General features: G+C 43.3%; 1 pseudogene; it reads left to right on the top strand.

Moving 5' to 3' along the window:
- Window positions 1-635: 635 nt before the first annotated feature.
- On the top strand, window positions 636-22,324 carry LOC148213043 (uncharacterized; annotated as a pseudogene).
- Window positions 22,325-24,025: the final 1,701 nt, after the last annotated feature.

The raw sequence follows: 24,025 nt of genomic DNA, 5'->3' as shown, positions 1-24,025 counted from the left end.
GCTCTTCAAAGCGGGATTCACCCCAAATTGGTAAAATAAAATTCATTATTATTATGAATTTTTAATTAAATAGATGCCCACTAACCCTTGCTTAGTGTCCAATTTTTAGGTGTCTCAAAATTCATGCTCCATATGTCCTCTATCTGTCTTTTATTCATGAACCTCATATGTTCCATTATCCATGCACCATGTGTTGAAATCATAATGCCCTATGTGTCTCAATTTTAGACATTATTAGTGTCATGTAAATCACACCACATGCTTATCCATGGCCTATAAATAAGGTCAATGTGGTGCTCAATTAGTAGTGAGAATTTGTGAGAAATTAGTGGTGAGAATTTGTGAGAAATTAATGAGAAATTTGGTGGGAAATTAAGTTTGAAAATTGGTGGGAAATGTCATTTTGAATTTTGAATTTTCTTTATTATTTGAATTGTTTTGTTTATTTTATCTCCCCGACGTTGCCTCGTTTCGTTCCTCAATTTTACAACACGTTATCAGCACGAGCCTCTGTCATTTCCCCTGTTGAAGGTAGGTTCCGAAGGTAGGTAATTTAATTTTTATTTTTCAAGTAATATGTTGTTTTCATACGTTAAATCCCTAATTTGAGTTTTTTTTTTTGTGATAGTGTCACCATGACAAATTTGACCAAATTAGAATTTGCCGCTCTTGATATCAATGGTAATAATTATTTGTCATGGGTACTAGATGCTGAAATCCATCTTGATGCCATGAACTTGGGAGAAACCATCAAAGAAGGAAATACAACTACAAGTCAGGAAAAGGCAAAAGCCATGATTTTCCTTCGTCACCATCTTCACGAGGGGTTGAAAATGGAGTATCTGACAATAAAAGACCCCCTTGCCTTGTGGAAAAATTTGAAAGAAAAATATGATCATAAAAAAACAGTTATTCTTCCTAAAGCTCGTTATGAATGGATGCATTAGAGGCTCCAAGACTTCAAATCAGTAAGTGATTATAATTCTGCACTATTCAAAATCAGTTCGAAATTGAAGTCATGTGGAGAAAAAATTACTAATAGTGATATGCTAGAAAAGACATACTCAACCTTCCATGTCTCGAATATACTCTTGCAACAACAATTTCGAGAGAAAGGTTTTAAGAAATATTCTTAGCTCATATCATGCCTTCTGGTTGCTGAGCAAAATAATGAGCTATTGATGAAAAATCATGAATCTCGACCAACGGGAGTAACGCCATTCCCAGAGGCGAATGCTGTAAATTTCAATAATCGTGGTCGAGGTCGAGGTCGTGGTCGAGGGCGTGACCGTGGCAGAGGAAGAAATAATTTTTCATTTCGTGGTGGGCACTATTATCGTCCAAATTTTAAAAGAACCTCACGAAATGTTGATCATAAAGAAAAAGCTCCACAAGATCAGAATTCCAGAAGTGTTGAAAATAAGTGCTTCCGATGCGGTATGACTGGACATTGGGCACATATTTGTCGTACATAAAAACACTTAGTGAATCTTTATCAAGCTTCCTTGAAAGAAAAAAGAAAAAATGTGGAAGCAAATCTTGCCTACCAGGATGGTGATATCTTTGACACTGCCAATATTACAAGTTTGGATGTGGCTGAATTTCTTGAATCTCCTGGAGAACAAATTGGCACAGTGAGCACAATGGATGAAATAGCAAGTGCTTCTTTTGATTTTGAGAATATTCAGAACTAATGTTTTTTTTATATCTTTTATGTATGTTTTGTATTTCAAGTTTTTTTTTCTTCTTCCTTCTTCTTATTGTAATTATTTTGTTTAATGAAGAAGCATGAACAATTTTCATATATTGGATGACTCGAAAATGAGCAATGGTGATCTATGTCTGGCAGACAGTGCGACTACGCACACAATACTGAAAAGTAGACAATATTTTTCTAAATTGACAATGCTGAAAGCAAAAGTCAATACTAAATCAGGTTCTGCAAACTTGATTGAAAGTTTTGGAAAAGCAGAAATAATTTTGCCTCGAGGAACAAAATTTACAATTGACAATGCATTGTTTTCTAGTCAATCAAAGAGAAATCTACTGAGTTTTAAAGATATACGTTGCAATGGTTATCATATTGAGACTGATAACAAGAATAATATAGAATATCTCTATATTATATCTATTGTCTCACATAACAAACGTATACTTGAAAAGTTGCCTGCTTTATCTTCTGGATTATATTATACTCATATACGAGTAATGGAAACATATGCAACTACGAACTTGAAGTTCGTAAATCCAGATATATTTACCATTTGGCATGACCGATTAGGTCATCCTGGGTCCATAATGATGAGAAGAATCATTGAAAATTCACATGGACATCCATTAAAGAACCAAAAGATTCTTCAATCTAATGAATTATCATGTGATGCTTGCTCTCAAGGCAAATTGATCATTAGACCATCACCATTTAAAGTAGGGACTGAATCACCTACATTTTTAGAACGAATTCATGGTGATATATGTGGACCTATTAATCCACCAAGCGGTTCTTTCAGATATTTTATGGTGTTAATAGACGCATCAAGTAGATGGTCACATGTATGCTTATTATCAAGTCGAAACCTTGCATTTGCAAGACTACTTGCTCAAATAATAAAGTTACGAGCACAATTTTCTGATTATACAATTAAAAGTATTCGTCTTGATAATGCTGGTGAATTTACATCCCAATTATTTAATAATTACTGTATGGCAATTGGGATAAATGTTGAACATCCTGTAGCTCATGTTCATACACAAAATGATTTAGCAGAATCATTCATAAAACGATTGCAGTTAATTGCTAGACCATTACTTATGAGAGCTAAGCTCCCTACATCTGTATGGGGACATGCTATTTTACATGCAGCGTCGCTCGTACGCATTAGACCAAGATCTTATCATAAATATTCCCCGTTACAATTAGCTTATGGCCAAGAGCCAAATATTTCCCATCTAAGAATTTTTGGATGTGCAGTATATGTTCCAATTGCTCCACCACAACGTACTAAGATGAGTCCTCAAAGGAGGCTAGGAATATATGTTGGATTTGATTCCCCATCAATTATTAAATATCTTGAACCCTTGACGAGTGATGTATTTACTGCACGATTTGCTGATTGTCATTTTAATGAGACAAATTGTCCAACATTAGGGGGAGGAATAATGAAGTTGGAAAAAGAAATTACATGGAATGCATCGTTATTGTCTCATTTCGATCCCCGTATAGATCAATGTGAACTTGAAGTTCAAAAAATAATTCATTTGCAAAATATAGCAAATCAATTACCAGATTCATTTATTGATGCCAAGAAAGTGACCAAGTCACATATACCAGCTGTGAATGTTCCATCAAAAATTGACATCCCAATGCAGAAAGTTGTCATTAATGAATCTGCAACACGCCATAAGGGTGGTAGACCAATGGGTTCCAAAGATAAAAATCCTCGGAAAAGAAAAATAGTCAATAATCAAAATGACACAATTGAGAATGAGGATATTCCAAAATAAATCCTAAACATGACTACTCATACAGATATTGAGGAAAGTCAAGTACCTGAAGATAATAATGAGATTTCAATGAATTACGTTATGACTGGAAAAAGATGGAATCGAACTAATGTAGTTATTGTGATATTTTTGCTTATAATGTTGCTATTGACATTTTATCTGAAAGTGACGATTGTGAACCAAAATCTATGAAAGAATGTCAACAGAGAAAAGATTGGCTTAAATGGAAAGAAGCAATCCAGGCAGAACTTAACTCACTTTCAAAACGTCAAGTTTTTGGACTAGTAGTCCGAACACCGGAAAATGTTAAGCCTGTGGGATACAAATGGGTATTCGTAAGGAAAAGAAATGAAAACAATGAAATCACAAGATATAAGGCAAGATTGGTTGCACAAGGTTTTACACAAAGACCCGGTATTCATTATGAGGAGACATATTCTCCTGTGGTGGATGCGATGTTAGAAGTCTTTTCACTGCTAACTTACTGCTTTTTGTCTCTTTTTGGAACCGATGTTGTAGCATCATCAGATCTGCAGGAAAATGCTCAAAATCAAATCATTTAAGCGAGCATTAACATTAATCTCTTAGCCCTATGAGAACATTGATTTATCTTCTACAATAGGCACACTCATTGAATACTTGGGGCTGGCTAAGGCTATCTTTAGCTATTTTATGCAACTTTTAGGCACAATTAACTCTCTTTAGGAGAGTTATAAAATATCGTCGAACAATTATTCATGGTCTGACCCTAGAGCCATCAAAGGAAAAGGAAGCAAGGGACTGAACGAATCAGAGTCATATGCTACATTGAATTTAAAGATTGAGAATCTAACAGACTGACTTGGTTATGAGGAGTACGACACAACAAAGCATAGTGGGAGCATCTGCCAGTAAAGCAAATGTTAGCCACATTCAAGGGATTTCTTGCTCTTTTTGCGAAGGAGATCACCATTACAATAATTGCCTTGGCAATCTAGAGTCAGTGTACTACTTGGGGAATCCGTAGAGCAGAAGAAACAATCCATACTTCAATATGTACAACCCGGCCTGGAGAAATCACCCTAACTTTAGTTGGAATGGAAATCAGGGAGGAAACAATGCTAGTACATCTAATGCTCCAACATATCAGCAAAAAGGAAGTTATCCCCCAGGCTTTTCGAACCAATGTCAGGTTTCAGCTCAAAGGCCATCTGAAGGATCATTTGCATTGTTAGAAAATTTGATGAAACGGTATATGGTGAAAAATGGTGCAACAGTGCAAAGCTAGGCAGCATCACTGAGGAATTTAGAGATGTAGGTAGGCCAACTTGCGACAGATTTGAAAAGTAGAACCTATAGAGCATTACCTAGTGACACTGAATTGCCAAAGCAGGACGGTAAGGAGCAATGTAAAACTCTCACTCTGCGAAGTCGGAAAGCATTACCTCTTGTACACCCGAATGCTTCAAGAACAGAGAGCGAGCCTACTCACGAGGAACAAGGAGAGTCTGACCCAACACAGGACAACTTGTTGTTAGGGTTGACTTTTTACTGCAGAAACATGTGTCGGTAGCCCTGTTTGACCACGTTTTTCACCCATTTCTCATTATTATTTGCCAAAAAGGACCACATATTCTTAAAGTAGAACATACATAGATTATTTCTGCATAAAAGTCAAACTATGGTACTTTAGGAAAAATATGAGATAAATGCGGTTAAAGTTAAAAGAAAATAACAGAATTCTGTTTTTTGCAGAATTGCGCCTGGCGCAGTTTTGGAGGGCAATTTGTCAAAACGCACGTTTTGATTAATGAAGGGCAAGGAGGACATTTCCCACATGTTAAAAACCGTGAGTCCAAGTCCAAGTGAAGTGGTTAGGTGAATCTCAACCCTTTTCCACCTAAAATGGAGGGGAGTTTCAACCAGCCTATGGTGCTATAAAAGGAAGCTATCCATCCCTTAGCAAATCATCACTTCCAAGCTTCATTTCATCTTCTTTTAGATGCTCTCTAGTTGTAGAACACGTTTTTAGGGTTTATGTTGATGTTCTAGTTGTTCATTTCTTTGTTTTTCACGCTTTTACCTTCCGTATTGCTTTTAATTCGAATTCTTACTTCCGTTCTTTGTTCATTCTGTTCTTTTAAAGTTCTTTAGCGAGTTTCAACTCCCCTCATGCTCAAGAGAGAAGTGGGTCAAGCTAGAACTCCTTGTACGAGTCATTTATTCATTTAAATTCAATGAAAATACTTTCTTTATGTTTTCGTGCATTTACTTTCATTTAATTATGTTCTAAATTAGTTATCAACCTCCTTGTGGAATGCCTTAGTCAAATGATTTGATTTTCAACACGCTCGGGATTTTTGCCAGATTGCGCCTGACACTTTTTTGGGTTGGTTTCTAAAAACTTTTCTTTACGTCATTTTTCCATTTGGCTGGGGGGAACTTGATTTATACACCAAAGCCCAACCTTGGGAAAGGTAAGTTAGGTAAAATAATAGGAAACCAATATGAGATGTGACTTAGGAATAAGCACATAAAATATGGTCCTAGGCATAGGCCCTCTGACCCATAATGCAAATGAGTTGGTAGATATTCTCTAGGATTGTAATCACACATAGGAATATGATTGTAGGTTACCCTAGCCTCTGCAGCAACCAAAAGCGGTAGTGAAATAGTAGAACTTAAATCCCAAGAAAAGTCAGGAATTGCGCTTGGTGCATTTTCCCAACATAGTGTGTTTTCCATGTTTTGCATCAAAACTAAGGTAGGATACAAGGAGGTTGAGTTTCATTAAATTGCTTGATAGTTAAAATCCCAAACAACAACATTTCACCATTATTTTCTTCCTAAATCACAATTGCATATTTGAATCATTTCACTGCATTACTTGATTTTGAAAAGCAACAAGTCCGTGAGGATTCGACCTTGGATTACTTCCGAGTATTACTTGTGACCGTGTTCGCTTACACGAGTCTCTAATCTTTTTAAAGGTAGAGAAAATCCCAACACCTGTCTTACTAGGCTTAAAATGAAATAATAAAAGATGAAATATAAAATATTGTCTATAAGGTAATCCTGTCTAAGGAAGGTTCTGTCTAGGTTGAGGTATTTAAGCTGATCGTAAGGGAACGCCTCTACCTGGGAATTGACCTGGGGGTTGAATTAGTCAATATTTTATATGCATGCATTAATGTCATTAGTTTATTAAAACGTTTGATAAAGTAAAACATTAATGTACAACTTCCAATATAAATAGCTATATTGGGCCGACTAAAAATTCACTTCGTTAATTTCACTTAACTGAAATTTACCTAAGTAATATACCCTAGTCTTAGAATACTAAGTGGGAGCAGAAGAGAATATGTAATATACTACATATATGTTTGATATACAAGGTATATATAACGTATTTTTCTCTCTCTCTCACGTTTCTCCTTATATTCACACTGTGAGTTCCATGCTCGGCTTCGTGTCGCCCTGGGCGCGGCCTCCTTACGGAAGGTGTTTGCACGGTTCAATATCAAAGTGAATGGGGATAGTATTCATAGTAAGTGGGAGAAGGACGTATGACATCACATCCTACGGTCTCCACCATTAGTTTGCACCGTGAGATTTCATACATGACATGCGTGTCGTCCTGATGCGAACATCCCTACGGGGGGTCCACAGTATGGAATTGAAACCAAAGCAAACTCCAAAAATGGATAAGGGTTTCTTAGGTTTTGCTCCAATATTTTCCTTCCCTACAGTGGGATTATTAGAGAGGACCTTTGAGATCTGAAAATGGATGGTCACACTTACGGGGAGTTGTTAAGCTAGTTAGTAATTCCCTAACCGAATAAACGATGACTAAACGTTCTAGGAATAAGAGTTATTCTAGTATAAGATTTAGTTGAGAAGGTCTCAATTTAGTGAAGAGGTAGCTGTCTGCCCTACGGTATTATTTCCTTGTTAGCTGCGAAAAAACTTAATGGCGAAAACTACAAACAATGGAAATCGAACCTAAACACTATACTAATGATAGATGATCTTAGGTTCGTCTTGTAAGAGGGTTGTCCCAAGCTCCTGCACCTAATGCCACTGTGGCGGTGCGCAACGTCTATGACTGATGGATCAAGGCCAATGACAATGTCAAGGTCTACATCTTGGCGAGCATATCTGATGTGTTTGCTTAGAAGCACGAAGACACGATCACTACTAAGGAGATCATGGACTCGCTGTAGAGCATGTTTGGATAACCGTCCTCATTAGCTCGACATGAAGCCCTTCAGTTCATTTACAACTCCATATGAAGAAGGGCTTCTCAGTGCGAGAACACATTCTCAACCTCATAGTCCACTTCAACGTGGTAGAGTCGAACGGGGCCGTCATAGACTACCAGAGTCAGCTTCATTCTGGAATCTCTTTCGAAGAGTTTCCTGCCATCCCACAGTAATACGGTTATCAATAAGCTGGAGTACACTCTTACCACGCTCTTAAACGAGCTGCAGACCTACCAGTCTTTTATGAAAAATAAGGGACAAGAAGGGGAAGCAAACGTTGTCACCTCAAAGAGGATCCACTGAAGTTCGTCCTCTGGAACCAAGTCTGCGCCCTCTTCTTCTGGAAGTAAGACTTTCAGAAAGAAGAAGACTGCTGGTAAGGGGTCTAAACCTGACTCCACTGATGCCGCTGCCAAGAAAGGGAAGGCCAAGGCTGCAGACAAAGGAAAATGTTTCCACTACAACGTAGACGGGCATTGGAAGCGCAATTGCCCGAAATACTTGGCCGAGAAAAAAAAGCCAATGAAGGTAAATATGATTTACTTGTTTTGGAAACTTGTTTAGTGGAGAATGATTACTCTGCCTGGATACTTGATTCAGGAGCCACTAACCATGTTTATTCTTCATTTCAAGGAATTAGTTTCTCGAGGCAGCTTGAAGCTGGAGAGATGACTCTCAAAGTCGGTATGGGAGAAGTCGTCTTAGCTGTGGCAGTAGGAGAGCTTAAGATGTTTTTGGACAATAAATCATATATTTTATTAAAAAATGTATATGTTGTTCCTAAAATTAAGAGGAACATGATTTTTATTTCTTATCTATTAGAACAATTGCACTATGTTTCTTCTTCTATGAATGAAGTGTTCATTTCCAGAAATGGTGTTAACATTTGTTCTGCAAAATTAGAAAACAGCTTGTATGTGTTAAGACCAACCGTAACTAAAGCAGTTTTAAATACTAAGTTATTTAAAAATGCTAAAACTCAAACTAAAAGGTAAAAAGTTTCTCCCAAAGAAAATACCTATCTTTGGCACTTAAGATTAGGTCACATTAATCTCAATAGGATTGGGAGGTTGGTTAAGAATGACATTCTAAGCGAGTTAGAAGACGATTCTTTACCACCATGTAAATCTTGTCTTGAAGGCAAGATGACTAAAAGACCTTTTACTGGAAAAGGTTATAGAGCCAAACAGCCTTTAGAACTTATACATTCAGACCTCTATGGTCCGATGAATGTTAATGCTCGAGGAGGGTATGAATACTTCATCTCTTTTATAGATGATTATTCAAGTTATGGTTATCTATACCCAATGCAGCACAAGTCCGAAGCTCTTGAAAAGTTCAAGGAGTACAAGACCAAAGTTGAAAATCAATTAGGTAAAACTATTAAAACACTTCGATCTAATCGGGGTGGAGAGTATATGGACTTATGAAATTCCAAGACTATATGATAGAACATAGAATCACGTCCCAACTCTCAGTCCCTAGTACACCACAACAAAACAATGTATCATAAAGGAGAAACTGAACCTTATTAGACATGATTCGCTCAATGATGAGTTATGCACAGTTTCCTAACTCGTTTTAGGGTTACGCAGTGGAGACTGCGGTTTATATTTTGAACGTAGTTCCATCAAAGAGTGTTTCTGAAACACGCTTTGAACTATGGAAAAGTCGTAAAGCTAGTTTACGTCACTTCCGTATTTGAGTATGTCCGGCACACGAGCTCGTGACTAACCTAAAGAAATTTGAACCTCGTTCAAAAGTATGCCTATTCGTAGGTTACCCTAAAGAAACAAGAGGTGGTCTCTTCTTCGATCCTCAAGATAACAGAGTGTTTGTATCGATAAACGCCACCTTCTTGGAAGAAAATGACGTTCGAGATCATGAACCATGAGGTAAGGTGGTGATAAACAAGATTTCTGAAGAGGTTACAAATACGTCAACAAGAGTTGTTGATCAACCTGGCACTTCCACAAGAGTTGTTGATGAAGCCAGCACGTCACGTCAATCACATCCATCTCAAGAATTGAGGGTGCCTCGACGTAGTGGGAGGATTGTGTCATAACCTGACCACTACGTGGGTTTAAAAGAAACCCAAGTTGTCATACTTGATGACGGTGTCGAGGATCCATTGACTTACAAACAGGCAATGGAAGATGTGGACAATAACAAATAGGTCAAAGACATGGACTTGGAAATGGAGTCTATATACTTCAATTTTGTTTGGGAACTTGTAGACCAACTTGACGGGGTAAGACCCATAGGGTGCAAATGGATCTACTAGAGAAAATGAGACGCTGAAGGAAATGTACAGACCTACAAGGCGAGGCTTGTGGCGAAAGGCTACACACAAAGGGAAGGGGTGAACTATAAAGAAACCTTCTCCCCTATAGCTATGCTCAAGTCCATAAGAATACTTTTGTCAATTGCCATATGTTATAACTATGAGATTTGGCAAATGGACGTCAAGACTACCTTTCTCAATGGAGGTCAAGATTTATATATCTAAACCTGAGGGGTTTATAGCTTAAGGTCAAGAGCAAAAGGTTTGCAAGCTTAAACGATCTATATACAGATTGAAACAAGCATCTCGATCTTGGAACATAAGGTTTGATACTGCGATCAAATCTTATGGTTTTGACCAAAACGTTGATGAACCTTGTGTATACAAGAAGATCCTCAACAACACAATAGCCTTCTTAGGATTGTATGTGGATGATATCCTACTCATTAGGAATCATGTAGGATACCTTACTGACATAAAGAAGTGGCTAGCTCATGAGTTCCAAATGAAAGATTTGGGGGAAGCTCAGTATGTCCTTGGCATCCAAATTCTAAGGGATCGCAAGAACAGAACGTTAGCTCTGTCTCAAGCAACTTATATTGACAAGATGCTTGTTCGATATGCGATGCAGAATTCCAAGAAGGGTTTTTTGCCTTTCAGGCATGGAATTCATATGTCTAAGGAACAATGTCCTAAGACACCTCAAGAAGTTGAGGATATGAGACGCATACCCTATGCTTCAGCAGTGGGCAGCTTGATATACGTTATGTTGTGCACTAGGCCTGACATTTGCTATGCAGTAGGGATGGTCAGTAGGTATCAATCCAATCTAAGATATGATCACTGGACTAATGTTAATGGAATCTTCAAGTATCTTAGGAGAACGAGGGACTACAAGCTCGTGTATGGCTCTAAGGATTAGATCTCAACAGGATAAACTGACTCTGATTTCCAAACAGACAAGGATTCAAGGAAATCCACGTCAGGGTTAGTCTTCACTCTTAATGAAGGAGCGGTAGTTTTGCGAAGCATCAAACAAGGATGCATAGCAGACTCCATGATGGAGGCTAAGTACGTTGCAGCTTGTGAAGCAGCAAAAGAAGCGGTTTGGCTCAGGAAGTTCTTGACCGATTTGGAAGTCATTCCAAATATGAACTTGCCCATCACACTTTACTGTGATAACAGTGGTGCTGTGGCAAATTCTAAAGAATATCGAAGCCATAAGAGAGGCAAGCACATAGAAATGAAGTACCACCTAATACGGAAGATAGTGCAACGAGGGGATGTGATCGTCACAAAGATCACTTTAGAGCACAACATTGCTGATCCTTTTACGAAGGCTCTCATGACTAAAGTGTTTGAGGGTCATCTAGAGAGTTTAGGTCTACGAGCATTGTACGATTAGTCTAGGTCAAGTGGTAGAAGTGTAATGGGTATAGTGTATGCCCTAGTTTATTGTATTTTCCCTTTGCTTTATGATTATGTACACCTCACTCGAGTTTAGTTCAAGTAGGAGTTTGTTGGGTGTGTTGCCCTAAACTCGTAGTATGTATTCATGTAAAAACAAATTTATATTTAATAAAGTTTTATTCAGTCAATTTGTTGTTGAATTCATAGCAATGCATTGTCTAAATCTAATAAACTAAACATCCAAGGTTATTGTCATGTAACCGAAATAGTATATATACTTGGTATATATTTGATATACCCTCGATATACAAGTGGATAATGTTCTAGGAATAACCTAAAGGGCTATGGTATATGGATAAGGCTGGGTACCTTCTCCTGGCAAGACTATGTATACGGCCCACTTTGTAAATGTTATAGATGACCCGATCCAGGTCGTTTGTGTGGAGACATTTGAGTGGGGGTATCCTATACAATGAGTTTGTGTAAGACCGGACCACGAAATATCCGATCTTTAGATGTAACAGCGTTGACTAACAGATTCCTATTTCAAATGATGACCAGACGACTAACTCTCAATCCTGAGTGAGTTATGGACTCCTGCCCGTGAGGGCTCAGGGTGAGAGTGGCCGAAGTCGCCGACTCAACATTCCTACCATTTTGAGACAGAGTGGGGAGCTCGGAACATAACTTCACAAGATGGAATTCACTCTTCCCCGACTTTAGGGGAGTAGATGGGTGTTCTTTTAAATGCTGACTCCGGGATTTAAACAAGGGGCTCCACCTTCTCACTGGCCCGAGAGGGACTTCTGGTTAATGGTCGGACCATAATCGGGTTGTTCATTAGAGGAGCAATGGTATTTAAGGAGCAAGATGTAACTCAGCAGTAAAACGGTAATTTGACCCAGCTTGAGTTATGAGCACTCGTGAAGGATTGACTTGTCATTAATGGTCGTATATTCATGGACACAAAAACATTCTGCAATGAGAAGAGTGCAGCTACAGGTCTTTAGTGGAGTGACTCGTAGTTAACGAATATTGATTAACTCGGTTAATGAGTGTGATCAATTAATCTCGTATCGTTGAGCTTCTGATCTTTAGGTCCATTAGGTCCCCTTGCTAGCTCACAATGGGTAAAGTGAGGATCAAGAATTATGAAATAATTTGAGATGTTTAAATTATATAAGGGAGTGTATATATATATATTAATTTTGGATAAAGATTCAAGATAATACTATATATTATGAAAGAAATGTTTGAATCATATACCAATAAAAAATATGAATTGAATTCATATTAAAACTGGAGAGATATTTTGCATATGGTTCAAATATATAGTTTTAATTAAATATGTGATATTTAATTAAAACATAAATAATTCATTGTTATTTATTTATTTGATATTATGTTTAATTAATTATTAATTAGATTAATAATTAATAATTTAATTAATTAATTAATTATTAATTGGATTAATGATTAATTAATTGATTAATTAAATTATCAATTAATTTAATTAATGTGTTTATTAATTAAATAAATAAATAAAGAGGAAAAAACCAACCCCTGGTGATGTGGGCAGTTATCCCACATCACCCTTTGGTTTAACAGCAGAATCGTTCTGCTAGATGGTCTCCCTCTTGTGCCTGAAAAAGAAAATAGATAAGGTTTTCTCTCTGCATTACCCTTTAAAATTCCCTCCAGTTGCTCCCACAAGCAAGATCATCATTTCTAGATGAGTGGGAAGATCATTTGGTAATGTTCATTGGAATTACTGGAGTTATTTTGAAGAAGGTCTTCAAACGTAAGTTTCGGTTTCCCCTATATTTTCCATTTTTGTGTTGTATTTTTTGTTCCTTAAAAATCAAGAATAAGATCGTCGTTTCCGCTGCGGGATTCAAGTCCCTTCAGAGCCAACATAAATAGTTTCACCTACCCCACCAACATAGATTGTTGAACAACCAATGGAAGTTCAAAATAATGCAAGTGAGGAAGTCAACCCAATGAATGCTAGAGCATCTAATGCAGGATCATCACATACTAGAGTGGTCGAGAAAAGGAATCAGGCGGAGCATGACGATGCTCCAGCTGAGTACAGACCAGCACCACCATACCTTAAGCGGTTGTAAAAGAAAGAGCAAAACGTTCAGTTTAAGAAATTCTTAGATGTGCTGAAGTAAATGCATGTGAACATACCATTGGTGGAAGCTCTGGAACAACTATCGAATTATGTGAGGTTCTTTAAGGAGATACTCACAAAGAAGAGAAAGCTGGGAGAATATGAAACTCTGGCAATGACCAAGGCCTGCAACACTATCCTTACAAGCAAGATTCCAGCAAAGATGAACGACCCTGAGAGCTTTACCATACCCATCTTCATTTGACGACAGATGATAGGGCATGCACTGTGTTTATGCAAGGATATGCACAACAGTGTATTTCGGATTGCAGCTCGAACTCGGCTTCCGGGCCGACCTGAATACTTGGGCGGACCTGCACAAAAAGGTGAGCACTCCGACGATGAAGTCAGTATAGGTCGGATTCCCAGTTTAGTTCGAGGTCAGAAATCATCGTACCTGATCGTGGAGTGAGACCCTCTACTTATGGGTGGTAGTCCCGCTAATCTCGCGACGGTTACATTCGATAATCTCGGGACCGTCGGTTACACCCGGTAATCTCGGGACCGACGGTTACGCCCGATAATCACGGCGCTGACAGTTGCTCACATCGGCCCCTACCGAGCTCCCCAGTAGGTCGGACCTCGGCCAGGTTCACCTCGGCCCTCATACTTAGCATTTGTCGACGTTAGTGGCGGTCATCTCGGCTATCCGAGCTGGGCATGACTCATGAGTCATCTTGGAGCACCAATAGGGGTCCTCCACGTGTCTAGGGTATTCTCTTCCCCAAACATTGGCCCTTTCTCTGTCTGGTCCGATCTCGACCTGGCAGAGAAGTTCATTCGACTTGCTTTGGACACGTGGCGGCCTCCTATTTGTGGGAAAATATGACCGTTGCGGTAGATTTATCGTCGGAATATTCAAATATTCCGACGCTTCGGATCTTAGGGAGGATCCTAGCCGCTCGTTGATTACACGTGTACGGTGGGGAAATTTTTCCGACGGGCTATAAATGCCCCCAATCCTTCAGGTCATACCTTACGTTCCCTGAATTCTTGGAGTTCGATCTGAAGGCAGCTCTAACCCTTGGTAGGTCGGTCTCTTCCCTCTCACTTTCCCTTTCGAATCATAGTTTCCATGTCGTCCTCTTTCAGCAGCAACTTAGGATCCGATGAGGATTTAGCTCGTAGGTTAGAGTCCGAGCTCGAGGAGATAGAAAACTTTAGATTCTCCGATGACGGGGAGGATAGTGACGCCTCCACCTCGGGTCAGGGTTTGGAATACCCTTCTAGGATACCTGAGCACTACCTCGGATCCCTTCGTAGGGGGTTCGCTATCCCTGAGAACATCCTCCTCAGAATTCCAGAGGAGGGGGAGAGAGCTGACAATCCTCCAGAGGGATGGGTCACTCTCTACTTCAAAATGTTTGAGTACGGCCTCAGACTTCCCCTTCACCCTTTCGTCCAAGAATTTCTCTTCCGGACTGGGTTGGCTCCGGCTCAAGTGGCTGCCAATGGGTGGGGTGTCATTTTCGCTTTGGCCATCCTTTTTTGGCAACGAGCTCGGGATAGTGAAGAGGCCGAGCTGCTGGACGTAGACCAGCTCCTCGCGTGCTTCGAGGCGAAGAGGATAGCTAAGAAGCCTGTTCGGTTCTATATGTGCGCAAGGAAAGGCGCAGGCGGTATAGTTAAGGGGCCGACCTCCATCAAGGGATGGGTGAGGAAGTGGCTCTACGCTTCTGGGGAATGGCTTGCAAAGGACGAGTCAGGTCGTTCCTTCTTTGACGTCCCTACAAGGTTTGGGAACCTAGGTACGGAGTAGTTCTTACTTTTTGTGATTTTCTTTTGTCATTCAGGTCTAACTCGAATTTTGTCTTTGTGCAGTTTCAATCCGACCAATCCCTGAGCTTACGCAAGCCTCCTTCGACACGTTGAAATATTACAAGGAGCGCTTTCCGATGGGTAGGAAGGTCGGAACCTTGGTGACCGACAAGCTGCTGCTTGAGTCCGGGCTGCTAGATTACAACCCCGCAGTTCGTCCCATTGAATCCTCTAGGCCGAACTCCGAACTTGGTATGCCGAGCTTGCATCCCTCCCTTTTTCCTCTATCCTTGTGTTGACCCCTGTTTTATTTTACAGCCATGGTTTGCGGATTTGCAAGCAACGTGAAGCGCAAGTCCAAGGGCCGAGCCCATGCTCTTGAGGCCGCCTAGAGTTCGAAACCTGCCACTCCTACTGTGGTAGGGCCTGCCTCGGAAGATCCAGCCCCGGTGATCGAGCTGGAGTCTTCTGGGGGTCCTTCGAGGGAGAAGCGCCCCAGGGATCAGACCGAGGCGGTGGACGCCTTGCCCTTGGGAGAGGAGGTGAGGGAGAAAGTCCCTCTGAAGCGAAGGAAGAAGAAGAAGAAGACGACCTCTCCCTTGGAGGTCGGAGCTCGTGGGGTCTTGCCTGCGAGCTTCGCAGATCGGGTGGACGATCCTGAGGCTAGGATAGGCGGGACGTCCGACGTGACGGCACGGTTCAGAGTCCAGCCATCAAGTTCTGGGGTGAGGGACCAGGTGTCCCGCATCTCGGCCGCAAGTTTGGACCGCTGCCTAAGGAGGGCGTCCAAATTTGTGAGCGACCCAGGGTCCGTTCTGCAGAGGACCATCGACTACGCCGCTGAGGTAAGATTTGTGTTTTTGCTCGATTTACCTAACAGGTAGCTCGGTCTAACTTCTTTTTGGTACCTTTCCTCAGGCGTTCGTTGCTTCCATTCAATCGGCTCTGGCCGTGAAGGCCGAGCTGGATGGGAGGGAAGTTCTGGCAGCGAGGGAGAAAGAAGTGTTCTCTGCTGCCTTGGAGGCTGCTTCCTCCACCATGAAGGATGAGCTGCTGAAGGCTCACTCTGAGGTGGAAATTTTGAAGGCCGAGGTGGAGACCAAGGCCGAGCTGCTGAAGAAGGAAGAGGACAAACGCAAGGCCCAGCTCCGAGCTGCCCACGCTATCACGAAGGGCTTGGAGAAGGAGAAGTTCCAACTCCTCAAGGAGAAGGATGACATGCTCCAGGCGCTTGAAGCGAAGGATAAGGAGCTGAAGCATGCGACTGCCGAGCTGGAGACGGCAAAGGAGCGCCTCAGCAATGGAGTCCTATTGGAGGAATTGTTTAGGCAACATCCTGACTTCGATGGATTTGCCAAAGACTTCTCTGACGCGGGCTTCAAGTTCCTCATGAAGGGCATTGCTTCCGACATGCCTGACCTTCAGATCGATCTCAGTGGTCTGAAAAAGAGGTACGCTGAGCAGTGGGCGTCTGGGCCTAGCGGCACCCCTGGTCCCCAAGCGTTGGTGGACAAGTACGTCAGAGATCTGGACTCTGACTACTCCGACCTCGAAGAGGATCAGGTCGGCACCACTCAAGAGGGCGCTCCTCAAGCAGGCTCTTAGGCGACCACCCTTCAAGAGGCTTTTCGCTGTCTTTCTTTTCTTCTCTTTTGTTTTCTGTTTGTCAGGGCAGAGCTGCAAGGTCTATAAGCCTTGGCTCTGCTCTCCATTAATGAAGAAGCTTTGTTCGTTTTTACTTTGGTGTCGGCAACATCTTTCATTTCTTTGCTTTTTCCTTGAACTGCAGCCAATGTCACCTCGCACCTCTTACCTTTGAGGTCGCGCCTTCAATTAAAATAGTTGTAAGTTTGAGTTTGAATCTCTTATTGTTCAATGCATTGCACCAACTCTGGATTTTTTAACATCGCACCCTTAACTTAAAAAAGGTTAAAAGGCTAAAATCCTAAGTCCGTAGCTATTCTTCATATCGCACCTCGTAACCTCAAGTTCGGAGGCTTGATCATTTTGAACTTTTCACATCGCCCCTTTGCCTTGAAGGTTTGAATTTTAAGTTCGTCAGTGGTTTTGGCACCGCACCTCGTACCCTTAGGTTTTGGAGGATTGGATTTTAACCGACTGCTGGAATGTGATCGCGTGGGAGTCCGTGGCCCCCATTTAATTTCTGGTCGAACTCGGAAGCATGAAATTGAATCATCACATTTATTTCGATCATAATTCTTTTGGAACAGTCTTTACAGATCCATTGAAAATCCTTTTGGCATTTCAAGGATAATAACGCTTCAGGTGCTCCGCGTTCCACGGGTGCGCGAGGACGTCTCCTTTCAGATCGGCCAATATGTACGTCCCAGGTCGGACTATGCCCTTGATCTCAAACGGGCCCTCCCAGGTCTGATCAAGGGCACCCACATGGGCTTGGACCCTCCTCAAGATCAGATGTTCGATCTGAAAGGTCCGAGGTCGAACGCGGGCGTTGTAATGCCTGGCCATTCTGCCCTGATATTCCGCCAGACGTAGTTGGGCCATTGCTCTTCTTTCTTCCAACAAGTCGAGGTTGGGAGCAGCTCTTCCTCATTTTCCGTAGGCTCGTAACGCTCTACTCTGTCGGATGGCATGCCGATCTCAACCGGGACTACAGCTTCAGAGCCGAAGGCCAGGGAGAACGGGGTCTCACCCGTCAATTCTCTTTGGGTGGTCCGGTACGACCATAGAACCTCTGGTAGCTCCTCGGCCCACCTACCTTTCTTGGAGTCCAGTCTAGGTTTGATGCCTCGCTTGATGATCTTGTTCACTGCCTCCATCTCGATCACGGCTTTAATCTTTTTGGGGTTGGCCTCGATTCCCCGGTTGTTCACCATGAAGCCAAGGAATTTGCCCGAAGAGACTCGAAAGGCACATTTAGCTGGGTTGAGCTTCATTTGATATGTCCTCAGAACCTCGAAGGCTTCGGTCAGATCGGAGAGATGCGACTTCGACTGCTTGCTCTTGACGAGCATGTCGTCCACATACACCTCCATATTCCGGCCGATCTGCTTGGCGAACATTTTGTTCACCATTCTCTGGTAGGTCGCTCCTGCGTTCTTTAAGCCGAAGGGCATGACCCTGTAACAGTACAGACCTTGGTGAGCAGTTCGTGCCCGGCTGTGGTGTCCACGAGCTGATCAATCCTCGGCAGCGGGAAGCAATCCTTCGGGCATGCCTTATTTAAGTTCGTAAAATCTACACACATTCTCCACTTTCCGTTAGATTTTTTAACTAATACAACATTGGAGAGCCACTCGGGATACGAAACTTCTCTTATGTTCAAAAGTTTGCTAACTTCCTCAACAATTACATCACTCCGCTCTTTGTTTATAGGTCTTCTTTTTTGCTTTACAGGTCGGAATGACGGATCTATGCTGAGGCGATGCGTCATGATTTTTGGGTCAATGCCAGGCATGTCCTCATGGGACCACGCAAAGACGTCCGAGTTGGATCTGAGGAAGTGGATTAGCTCCTCTCTGTCGGTGGCCCCCAGCTTGGTTCCTATGCTTACCTGCTTCTCAGGACTAAGCAGAGGAACGAGCACGAGCTCTTCAGTGGGTGCGGCAGACTCCCTCCTCGGCAGGTCGGCCTCGAACTCGAGCGTCCCATCCCTACCGGCGAGAGTTTCGAAGGCGCAGACCGATGAGCCTTTGAGTGCGGAGGCATAACACTCCCTCAAAGCGGTCTGTTCTCCTCCGACCGTGCCCACGCCATTGGGGGTGGGATACTTCAAAACTTGATGAAGTGTCGAGGGAATGACCCGAAATGAGTGGATGATGGCGTTATAGGCCGATCTACCGTCAATTACCACGAACTCGGCCATTTGGGTGACCTGAGTTTGGTTTTTTCCCAGCGAGACTGGCAAGTCGATGCAACCCTCTGGGATGACCGATTCTCCAGAGAACCCAACCAGCGATGTCGGGCTTTTCGTCAATTGCGACCTCGTCCAACCCAGGGCGAGGTAGGTCGGTAAGGACAGGATGTTAGCAGATGCGCCTCCGTCTATCAGCACCCGCCTGACCACCACATGATCAATCAAGGGAGCGATCACAAGTGCATCATTGTGGGGCAGGTGGACCTCCTCCAAGTCTGCACCGTCGAAGGTGATTGGGCAGGTCGGCCCCTGTTCCCTGATGATGCACACCTCGCGCCTGGCGGCACGAGCTAAGTCCTTTCTTTTATGTCCGGACTGACCCCTGCTTGGCCTTCCAAAAATGGTATTGATGACCGCAGGTCGGTCAGTGCGTCGGGGCGGCGTCCTTGAACGCTTTCGCTCTTCCTTTTTCTCCGCCGAGCTGGTCCTAGGCTTTCCCACAAATTTCTTGAAGTAGCCATCTTGAATTAGACCCTCAATTTGGCGCTTCAACTCCCAGCAGTCCGACGTGTTATGGCCGTGCTCCCGATGGAAGCGGTAATACTTGTCCTTGCTGCGCCTCTCCGGGGCTCCCCGAAGCTTCTCAGGACGCTTGAATAGTTTTTCCATTCTAGATTCCTCGATGTTCGTTAGGATCTCGGAAATTGGAATCGTGGTCGGAGTGAAGCGTTCGTAAGGTCGGCTCCTGGTAGGTCCGTTCTCCGCCCTTCGATACTCAGCTCGGCCGCTGGAAAAGGATCCCTTGTCCTTGGACTTGGGATCTGCCCTTTCCATGTCTTTTCCACTTCTGCCCCGGCCGATCCTTCGTTCCGGTCGGCCGGTTTTGGTTCGGAGGAGCTCCTGTCCATCGATGACTTTCTTCGCCTTCTGAAGCACCTCGGCGAAGGTGGCCGGGGCCTCCTCTCCAAGTTTCACCGTGAGGGCTTCGTCGGCTAGACCAGTGAGAGAATAGCACATGGCCGAGTCATCGGAGCAGTGCGCGACCTTCAACTGCTCCTCCTGGAATCTGGTGACATATTCCCGCAGCGTCTCACCCTCCTTCTGTCTGATGGTGGCGAGATGGGTCGCTGTCTTTTTGTCATAATGCCGAGAAGAGAACTGGGCGAGGAACTCTCTTCTCAACTGAGAGTAGGTCGAGATCGACCTGGCTGGCAGTCTCCGATACCACAATCGCGCGCTGCCAGTAAGCGCGATCTGAAAGGCGCAGCATTTGATTGCGTCTGTGCTGCTTGGAAGTCCATGAGGCCTTCAAAGACCTCGACATAATCCTTGGGGTCCTTCGACCCATCATAAGGCTTCACGGTAGGAGCTTTGAACTTCGGAGGGATCGGTGCTTCCAAAACGTCCAAGGTGAAGGGCGACTCTCCCAAGTCGCCATCGTTCAGTGAGCCTTCTTTCTGCTCACATTTGGCCTATAAGACCTCCACCTGAGCATCGAGCTTGCCCCTCAGCTGGTCGAACTCCTCCCTTGTGATCACCCCTGCGGGAGTTGCGGGGTTGTGAGAGGATTCAGCCTGCTGGTTGGAGCTCCTGTGTGAGCAGGACGGTGACTGTCCTTTTCGGAGGAATGAGCCTCTCTTTTTGTTGAGATGCTCACGGAGGTCTCCCCCCGACGAGTGTGTCCCTCGCTCTCGATGTCTTCGGGATGTTCCTCCTCGACTGGGCCGAGGTGGGAACCCCTTGGCTCGCGTATGTCAACGCGCGTCACTCGGTTTTCAGATCGGGACCCTGCGCCTGCAGCTAGTATCATTTCATTATATATTTCCTCCATGGACCGCATTTGTGTGCGCATTGCCTCCATTTCTCTCTGGAGTGCATCAAAGTCCTCACTTGTTGGAGCCGGGGCTGGACCCCGGGCGCCCTTCTTAGAGGTCCCACCTCGGCCACGGGTGGCCTTGGATGTCCTCGGGTGCGCAGGCGGTAGAACAAGCGCGGTGATTCGTGCCAACCTGCGGAGGGGTTCTGTTTCTAGGCCGTCGTGACCTTGCCCCTCTACCGCTGCTGCTCCGACCTCCCTCTGGTGGGCATCGCTGGCAGCTAGGGTCCTTCGATCTGCCGTATTGGTCGAGTTTGCGAGTTGAACCATTTTCGCTCGCGTGTTGGCTTTAAAGACTTGGGATGACTTAGATTGTCGTTCCCCACAGACGGCGCCAAATGTTTATGCAAGGATATGCACAACAGTGTATTTCGGATTGCAGCTCGAACTCGGCTTCCGGGCTGACCTGAATACTTGGGCGTACCTGCACAAAAAGGTGAGCACTCCGACGATCAAGTCAGTATAGGTCGGATTCCCAGTTTAGTTCGAGGTCAGAAATCATCGTACCTGATCGTGGAGTGAGGCCCTCTACTTATGGGTGGTATTCCCGCTAATCTCGCGACGGTTACATTCGGTAATCTCGGGACCGTCGGTTACACCCGATAATCTCGGGACCGACTGTTACGCCCGATAATCACGCCGCTAACAGTTGCTCACATCGGCCCCTACCGAGCTCCCCGGTAGGTCGGACCTCGGCCAGGTTCACCTCGGCCCTCATACTTAGCATTTGTCGACGTTAGTGGCGGTCATCTTGGCTATCCGAGCTGGGCATGACTCATGAGTCATCTTGGAGCACCAATAGGGGTCCTCCACGTGTCCAGGGTATTCTCTTCCCCAAACACACTGTGTGTTATTGGAGCTAGCATCAACCTCATGCATTTATCCATATACAATAATATGGGAATAGGAGAAGCAAGGCCTACCACAGTCACTTTGCAGCTAGCGGATCGGTTTATCACACATCCAGAAGGGAAAATTGAAGACGTTATGGTACAAGTAGCTAGATAAGTTTATTTTCCCTGCTGGCTTTATTATTTTGGATTATGATGCAGATAAGGAGGTCCCTATCATCCTTGGAAGACCATTTCTTACTACTGGAAGAGCACTTATGGATGTCTGCAAGGGAGAGCTGATAATGCGCATTCAAGATCAGGAAGTGAAGTTCTCATTATATGACTCAATAAGGCTCCCTACTGAATCAGAAGAATGCTCAGTGCTTAAGACCCTGGACGAATAATTAATGGAAGAGTTGGAAGCAGAAGTAATACTAGATCATCTGGAAGTTGTCGACTCTGGAAGTGATGTTGATGAGATAAAAGAAGATCCAAAGGTTATTTACCTGGAAAGTATGAACAGCGGTGAAAGATTAGCCAAGCACATGTATGAGTCATTGGATCTCGCAACACGCGAGTACAAACTATTGAAACCATCTATAGAAGAACCGCTAGTCCTGGAGCTTAAGGCATTGCCGCAACATCTGAAGTATGCCTATTTAGGTTCGTCAGAGATATTGTCGATTATCATTGCAGCAGACCTACCCTAGGAGAATGAGCAGATGTTGCTGAGTGTGCTGAGGGCCAATCAGAGAGCAATTGGATGGACCATTGCATATATAAGGGGAATAAGCCCTAGCTTTTGTATGCATAAGCTTATGCTGGCAGAAGCAAGCAAGAACTCTATCGAGCCCCAGGGTCGACTTAATCCGACAATGAAGGAAGTAGTGAAGAAGGAGATAATCAAGTGGTTAGATGCATGAATTATCTACCTTATTTTTTGGTGTTTGGGAAGTCATTTAACGAGTGTTTGGAAAATTTGACGAAGGTCCTGCAAAGATGTGAAGAAACAAATTTAGTCTTGAATTGGGAGAAGTGTCACTTCATGGTACAGGAGGGAATTGTGTTAGGGCACAGAGTCTCTAGCAAGGGCATTAAAGTGGACAAGGCAAAGATCGAGGCAATAGAGAAGTTACCCCCACCGGTGAATGTCAAGGGAATTCATAGCTTCTTGGGGCACGTTGGGTTCTATCGTCAATTCATTAAGGATTTTTCAAAAATCTATAAACCTCTTTGCTCTTTGCTTGAAAATGATAAGGAGTTTAATTTCACATCTGACTGTTTGTAGGCTTTCAATATGTTGAAAATATGCTCTCACCCATGCGCCGATAATAACAGCACCGGATTGGATGTAGCCATTCGAGCTGATCTATTATGCCAACAACTATGATGTGGGAACGTCCTTGCTAAATTCAAAGGGAAGTTGTTGCATCCGATTTATTACACCAGCAAAACTCTGATAGAAGTACAGATAAATTACACCACAACCGAGAAGGAATTATTAGCAATGGTGTTTGCATTCGTAAAGTTCAGAGCATACCTGGTGGGATCCAAAGTGCCAGCTTACACAGACCATGTGGCATTTAAATATCTACTGACAAAGAAGGACGCCAAACCACGGTTAATTCGCTGGATTTTGTTGCTGCAAGAGTTCAACATAGAGATCAAAGACAAGAAGGGACTAGAGAATTTAGTTGCTGACCACTTATCTAGGTTGATGGGTCTAGGAAGCTCTAGGGAAGAAACAAAAATTAGAGGCACATTTCCGAATGACCAGTCGTTAACAATCGAGGTTATGAATGAGGAAGAGGAACAACCATGGTTTGCTGACATGGCCAATTATGTCGCCAGTGGGATATTGCCATCCAATCTGAATAAACAATAGCTGAAGAAGTTTCTGCACGAAAGCAAATTCCATCTTTGGGATGATCCATTCCTTTATAGAATTTGCCAAGATAAGATGATAAGGAGGTTTATTGCCAATGTCGAAGCACGCCAAGTGTTGACCAAATGTCATTCTGCACCTTACGGTGGGCACTTTGGAGGGCAATGCACAGCAGCAAAAGATTTTAAGAGCGGATATTTTTGGCCCACGATCTTCAAAG

The sequence above is a fragment of the Momordica charantia genome, assembly GCF_013281855.1.
Source record: "Momordica charantia cultivar OHB3-1 chromosome 1 unlocalized genomic scaffold, Mcharantia_2.0 BLBB01000001.1, whole genome shotgun sequence".
In the NCBI taxonomy this organism is placed as follows: Eukaryota; Viridiplantae; Streptophyta; class Magnoliopsida; order Cucurbitales; family Cucurbitaceae; genus Momordica; species Momordica charantia.
Note: the sequence above shows the minus strand (reverse complement) of the source record. Positions and strands in the feature narration are given on the sequence as shown.